Here is an 8107-nt window from a genome sequence, read left to right as displayed (position 1 = left end):
GGGGGGGGGGGGGGAACAGAGGCCCCTGCCATGCAGCCTCCCCCAAGGATGGAGATTTCACCACCACTCTAGGTAACCAGTTCCAGTGCTTCACCACCCTCCTGGTGAGAGAGTTTTTCCTAATATCCAACTTAAACCTCCTTTGTTGCAACTTCAGACCATCACTCCTTGTTCTGTCATCTGCCATCACTGAGGAAAGTCTTTCTCTTCTCTGGAACCACCCTTTAGGGAGTTGAAGGCTGCTATTCAATCCCCCCTCAGTCTTCTCTTCTGCAGACTAAATTAACCCAGTTCCCTCAGCCTCATCTCATAAGTTATGTGTCCCAGCCCCCTAACCATTTTCATTGCCCTCCATTGTACTCTCTCCAATTTGTCCGCATCCTTTCTGTAGTGGGGGGTCCAAAATGACACAGTACTCCAGATGTGGCCTCAACAGAACAGAACAGAACAGAACAGAACAGAACAGAACAGAACAGAACAGAGGGGAATAATCGTTTCCTTTGATCTACTGGAGACACTCCTACTAATGCAGCCCTTCTTGGCAGCAAGGATACATTGTTGGCTCATATCCAGCTTATTGTCCACTGTAACCCATAGGTCCTTTCCTTCTGGAGCTACTGTTTATCCGGTTGGCTCCAAGCCTATACTGGTGCATGGGATTATTCTGTCCTAAGTACATGACTTTGTACTTGTCCTTGTTGAATCTCATGACATTTCTTTTGGCCCAGTCCTCCAATTTGTCTAGGTCACTCTGAATTCTAGCCCTACCTTTTAAGGTATCTACTATACTCCCCAGGTTGGTGTCATCTGCAAACTTACTTAGAGTGCCATTTTCCAGATTGTTAATGAAGATATGGAACAAAACCAGTCCCAGGACCAACCCCTGGGGTACTCCACTCGATACTGGCTGCCAACTAGACCCTGAGCCATTGGTCACTACCTGTTGAGCCTGATGAACCAGCCAGCTTTCTGTCCACCTTACAGTTCATTCATCTAACCCATACTTCATCAGCTTGCTTGCAAGAGTGCTGTAGGAGATTGTACAAAAAGCCTTGCTAAAGTCAAGATATACTACATCCATGGCTCTTGCCACATTGACAGAGCCAGTCATCTCATCCTAGAAAGCAATTTGTTTGGTCAGACATGACTTGCCCTTGGTGAATCCATGCTGACTGTTCCTGATCAGTTTGTTCTCCTCTAAGTGCTTAGAAATGGATTCCTTGTGGACCTTATCTTCCCTCTTTATGCTTCCATTATTTACTTTTTTGTTGGGAGATGGATTTGATCTTTCTTACAGAAGTCCTCCTGGGGTGCTTTTCAGTGGATGTTGATGGAACCTGTTCCCCTTAATAGGAACTGTACTAAGACCACTCAACTTGCTTAAAATAACTCAGCATTAAAACATTTAATAGTGACAGTTTTTGGTTATTACTTATCTATATTCCTACTTTTGAAATACACCACTTCTAATTGTTTTTAGGTAGTTTAACAGTCTAACAAGACTCCAAGAAAAATCAAGTGTGAAATTACCTTCGTGCCATTGATTTAGAGTGTATCCTTGTGAAAATTTCTTGGTTTCATGGTAGCACAGTTTATTAAATTATTATCATTTGTATTACATTACCACTGCAGGGCCTCAAATGGGATAGACCCCAGTTGTGACAGGTGCTGTGCAAAAATATAGAAAACAAAATATCTGCTTGTAGAGCTTACAATATTTTATTTAAGATGAGACAAAAACTATTGAAAAGAGAGGGGAAGGAAAATCAGAGCAACAGAAACAAGGCATACTGCCAGTTAGATTAGCTATATGCACAATCAGGCGCTCTCATCTTGACAATTAGTAATAAGAAAACAATATCATTCCCAGTAATCCCTGATTAAAATTTGTTAACTTCCTTTTACAGAACTGATACATTTTAATTCCAGTTTGTATGGTTCTTTAAGATTCCTCAGTAAAGGATGTTCCTCAGTAAACATCTTTTACTGAGGAATCTTATTATTATTCATTATGTGATAACAACCATTTCTATAGAGTCCTATATCATCAGTTCTATACTCTAGATTCAATCTTAATTAACTGGTATAAACATATTTGCTCTTTGGATGGAATAACTCCTAAGTGTTTATCAGGACCATGGTTGTTTGTTTTCAGGAGTACACTTTGCAAAAGTGAGGTAACAATTTGCCAAGGAGTATACTGATGAGAAATCTATGGTTGTATTTGAAAGATTAACTGGTATACTTTAAAAACAAACAGAAAGTTTTTTGCGTGCTTTCTTGGGACTGCTTGTATTGACATACTTAAAAGGCAATGTGTTGTAGTGCAGTAGGCATGGAGTTGAGTCAGCAACACAAGTTCCAGTCCTAGCTGTCACTCACTGTGTGGCTCAGCTCTCTTACTATATGCCAAACAGACTGCTCCATTTATCTCTGTCCTGCTTTCTAAGGTTGCGTTCCTAAAGCTGGGTGAGAGGAGGAGCGTGACATTCCTCAGGCAGCCCTAAGTCTCTCTCCATGCTCACCAGAAAGTCTCTAGGTACATTTATGGTCCTCAGTGCTGTAGTATTGCAACACTTCATAATCATTATTGGACATGAATGGATCTTCTCAAAACCCTTGTGAGATGGTAAAGTAGGGCCAGTATTTCACTAAGGCAAAATATGTATTTGGTGGCTTACCCATGGTCAAAGAGGAAGTGTGGTCAAGCTGGAAATCCACAGTTCCATGCCTTATCCACAGCACCTACCAGGTTTGGTGCCACCAGCCAAAACTATTCATTGTGACGACAAGTGTAGATGAGCACACAAAATACTCTAGCCTTTTCATGAAGTTCAGCTTTGCCTTTGGGAAAAAGCCTCCTTTAACTGGCAGCCAATCAGGGCTGTTTTAGGTAGTGTGGGTATGCACACTCTGTTCTTCCCAGTAACCTGCCTCCATTCTCAGGGGCCGGCAGGGCTGCACAGGGAGCTGGGGGTGTGTAGATTGGGTCCAGTAGCACAGGTGGCTCCGTTCCCTCCTGTGACTAGCAGGGGGGGGGGCTCCTCTGTTCCTCCAAGACCCATTCCTGGGAAGGGGATGAGGATATGAACAACTCACCAGAGCTGCCTGCCACTGTCTGAGAGGGTGAAGGAGCTGCTACTACTTCCTCACTAGAGCTGGGAGAGAGACAGGATGGTGGTGGATGTAGGAGAGGCAGAGGTGAGGCTGGAGATGGCACAACTCTTATGGGGTAGGCCAGATGGGGTGTTATGGAGGTGGGGAGGGGGCTTGAGGGCAGAGCAGTAGGCTGGGATGAAACCATTTCTACAAGAAGAAGAGGAAGAAGATAGGGCAGAAGCAGCTCTACCCAACTGGGCCACAGCTGTTCCTTCTTCCCCTCCTCTCTTCACAGCCTCGAGAAAAATGGTGAGACTCAGCCTCCTTGCACTCTTCACTATAGCAGTACTCCTACTAGCCAGATCTATTTTTTCTTTTCCAGATCCCTGCTTCTTGATGGCAGCACCTGGTCTAGGGCTCCACAAGGTCTATTCAGGCCATGGAGACGCAGGAGAGCCTGAAGGTAGGGGTAGCCTTCACTAACAGTACTTTCAGGGAAGACTATTTAATTGAAAGGTAGAGGATCCTTTAATCAAACTGAGGATGGGGAACTGCACTAATTTGTATTTGTATTTGAGAGGATGGAGGAATCATTATGTAAAATGTAAACACTCTTTCCTATTGTGGCGACAAGAAGCCTTACCTCACATCTCCCATCACCAGGGAACAGCCATGCAGTTCTTCCCCATGGTATATTCAGGCATAGCTAGGTAAGTAGTCATGCACCCTTTAAGAGAGGTGGAGGAAGTGAATGGAAATATTGCCTCTGGCTATCTCTCTGAATGTATTTTGAGCTGATCTGCTGAGAGCAGAGAGTGTGTTTGAAAAACCTTGATCATAAAAGCTTGTTTAATCTATCCTGCCTGTGTGGCTTTCTTGTGGTCTGAGCACTGCATCACTGTGAGGTGTTAGAAGAATGTGGGAGGAGTTTATGACACTGATTTTTGTAAAGCATCAGGCAGGTAAGAGGTTTGTAGCTCATAACCATTATTAAAACAATAAACAAAAACCGAGGAATTTGGAGAACATGGCTGTTTAGCAGCAAGATCTTTGAAGCCAAAAGGAAAAATTTGGGCAGGTTGCTTAGGACGTACACAATGTATTGCTTTTGAAAGCAAAATCTAAATAAAGAAAACATGTTTATGACAAAAATCAGGATGTACTGAGGCAACTGATGAGTGGGTAACTCTGCTACAGTTGATAAAAGACTGCTTTTACAGATGGTAGGGGACATGAAGCGTGTATCAGACCATAAGATATACAAAAAAGGGTAATGGAGGACAATTTAACATTTAGTAGAAGGCCATTAGATTAGTTAGAACACATGAAAATTCTAGGTAATTAGTACTAGTCACAAAATGTACTTGATAAACAGAGGCATGATGGGCAGTCAGACATACATGGAAGGAGATAAGTGTGCAACAACAGTGTTTCAGATGTATGCAGCATCAACAGAGAAGTGTGTAACAAAGGTGCAGACTGCATCATACAAAGTATGAGGGATGTCATTTCTTTGATGGGCACAAAAAATGCCACAAAACAAACCAATTTTTGTCTTAGTAAGAAACATGCACATACATGTAGATACATGCACATAAGTAGAAAATGGTGTTACATTTATATGACATACCAGAGATGGAACCAGTGATTTTTCATGATATATTTATAGCCTGGCAATAATTGGCAGCCAATCAATTTGTACACTGAGGAAACCAGGACCTGTTGATCAGTCATTATTACAAAGAGAAACAGAACAACTTAAGAGGGCAACTAGCATAAAGAAAACAAAATGACAAAATAAGACAACATAAAGCTGAGATCCACTAAACAGCTTCTTGGGCTAGCTCCCAGAGATAGCTGGATGAGTTAACTTCAGATAATGGAGCACAGTACACATCTGAGGCATGCTGGAGGATTACAAAGGTTGGGTATTTCACAAAGTGGTGTTACAGGTTACATTAAAACCTTCAGGAAGGCACTTAAAATGGGAGCATTCACCCATTGAAGAGTGTTAACCTGTGCTAAGTACCCTCTAAATATTTAAATGTTAAGTTACTTCAGGTGAGGGTTATCTCTGATCCATGTTACCCAGGTCATTTCAGGTATTGTTCGTCCACTCTGGGGAGATACAGCATTCTACTTCCATTCCTCCAGCATACCAGGATGCACCATTCCCAGCTCTTCCCACTCCTTTGCTCCATAGGCAAACTTTCAACCTTCCTGAACTCTACTGCCCAGTGGGGTGTTGTTAGCCCCAATCCAAAACCTCCTTCTGCCTCCAGGGAGTGCCACCCTAGCACACCCTGGCAACTAAAAATCAAACTTCTAGCTGCAGACTTTTTATTTAGTCGGAATAGCTGAAACACCTCAGTGACTATAAAAGAAATAGACAGTGCGGGGAGGTATTTCTCATTGCATTTTTAGCTTCGTTGCTTTGTGTATAATCACCGTCACCATTCTCATCCTTTGTGCAGGCCTTTCAAACAAGTCCAGGACAGAAAACAATTTCAAGCATGATCATAATGTTCTTAGTATTGGCAAGCGGACTAAGCCTTGCACCTAACAGTCCATTTTACTCAGATTGTGAAGTGATAACGTTCAAAGCTGGTATTGCATATTTTTTTAATGGGATCTTTCTGACTGTAATCATCTCTCAGAAGGAAGATTCCTGCCTTGGCTAAAAGGTACAGAAATAGAGTGGCTTGATAGGGAATTTCCATTACTAATTTTTATGATTCTATACATCTTCATTTCTAGTCCATAACAGTTAACGAAGACTACAATTTGCAGCTATTAGAGAAACACTGATGAACTTGCTGTTGAACATTGGACCCTCTTTTTCACTGGCAGCAGTGAATCAGGAAGTTTAATTATTTGGGTGTTTTTGCCATTGGCTTTATGATGGCAGGCAGGCTGTGCTGGACATCATAGGCTGCCTATAGACACACTCATTCGCAGTCTAATTAGAACGTGTTGGAGCCGACTCAGTTAATCAAGTCTGCTCCACGTTCTAATTAGAACGTTCCAGCATCACCTCCCTGTCACGTGCATTGAGCCCCAATGCATTTCAAAATGGCTGCAGGGGCGCTTTATTGGAATCTCACTGAATGAGCTTTGGATAAAGCAATTCATGGTGATTTTGAAATGCTGCAGGGCTTAATACATGTCATGGTGAGCCACTTTCATTAGAGCGGCTGTCTGGGAACCGCTTTCATTAAAACATGCCTCCCTCCGTAGCCCTGAGCACATACAGGTTTAGGCAGGGAGACGGAGCACAGGCAGCCACAGACCCTACCATCCTACCATCATTAAAATTGTGTTGGTGAAAGAGTGCTACACCATCTTTACCAACCGGCAGGTAGGTTTCCAATATTTGATATTCATCAGAAAGGTGTTACACAGTCATAACAATAGCAAACAACAAAGGCACACACTGTATCCCTTAGGGGATGCAGAACAGATGCACATCATGGATTACTTCAAGTGGCCACTGCATGTCACTAGTCTTCTGTATTAAAACAGTGGGGGAGGGAAAGGGGAACTCGGCCCTCTGGCTCTCAGATTCAGCTGTTTGACTGCACTTCAGAAACTGCTTAGGACAGTTTCTGCTCTGAGTTACATCAGCTGAGAGCTGAACTTGACTCTGCGCATGTGTGCGCATATCTGCATCCCTCTGAAATAGTGTAAATATTTATACTAAGGGACAGCCAGCATAGGTTTCTCATGAGTAGGTCTTGCCCAACCAATCTCATCTTCTCTGACCAGGTGACATATCACCTGGACAAGGGAGAAGAGATTGATGTCATATATCTTGATTTTAAAAAAGCCTTCGATCTGGTGTCCCATGATCTCCTCATGAAAAAGTTGGCTGACTGTGGCCTCGGCTACATCACAGTCTGATGGCTGGGGAACTGGCTCCAAGGCTGGACCCAGAGAGTGGTAATTGACAGAAATAAATCATTGTGGTGTGCCGTGACCAGTAGGGTCCCCCAAGGCTCCATCCTTGGGCCTGTACTTTCTCATCTTTATTAATGATGTGGACATCGGTATCAGAAGCGGACTGGCCAAGTTTGCCAATGACACCAAACTTTGGGGTAAAGTGTCCACACCTGAGGACAGGATCATGATCCAAGCTGACCTAGACAGGCTCAGAAAATGGGTGGATGAAAACTTGATGGTGTTCAACACCAAAAAATGCAAGGTACTCCACCTTGGGAAGAAAAACCCACAGCATGCTTATAGGCTCAGCAGTGCTACGCTTGCTAGCATCAAGACCAAAAAGGACTTGGGGGTCATGATTGACCACAAGATGAACATGAGCCACCAATGCAATGTCACAGCTGGTAAAGTGAGCAAAACTCTGGCTTGCATCCATAAATGCTTCTCACACAAATCCCAGGATGTCATCCTCCCACTGTACTCGGCCTTGGTGAGGCCGTAGTTGGAGTACTGTATCCAATTCTGGGCTCCACAATTTAAAAAGGATGTGGAGAAGCTTGAGAGAGTCCAGAGGAGAGCCACACACATTATCAGAAGTTAGGAAAACAGGCTTTATGATGAGAGGCTGAGAGCTATGGGACTTTTCAGCCTGGAAAAGCACAGGCTCAGGGGGGACCTGGTGACAGCCTATAAGTATATAAGAGGTATACATCAGGACCTGGGGGAACGCCGGTTCACCAGAGGGCCCCAAGGGATGACAAGGTCAAATGGTCACAGATTCCTCCAAGACCATTTTAGGCTGGACATAAAGAAGAACTTTGTTATTGTCCAAGCCCCCAAGGCCTGGAACAGACTGCCTCCAGAGGTGGTGCAAGCACCTACTCTGGACTCCTTTAAGAGACATGGACGTTTGGATGTTTATCTTGCTGGGATCCTATGACCCCAGCTGACTTTCTGCCCCTGGGGTGGGCTGCTGGACTTGATGATCTTCTGAGGTCCCTTCCAGCCCTGATGTCTATGAAGTCTATGAAATCTATGAACTCTGAGCACCCAGATGCAGCTGACCTGT

Source organism: Gavialis gangeticus, unplaced genomic scaffold (genome assembly GCF_001723915.1).
Source record: "Gavialis gangeticus isolate Ggan-Ray unplaced genomic scaffold, GavGan_comp1, whole genome shotgun sequence".
Classification (NCBI taxonomy): Eukaryota; Metazoa; Chordata; order Crocodylia; family Gavialidae; genus Gavialis; species Gavialis gangeticus.
The sequence above is the reverse complement of the archived record's forward strand: the minus strand, read 5'-3'. Positions refer to the sequence as shown.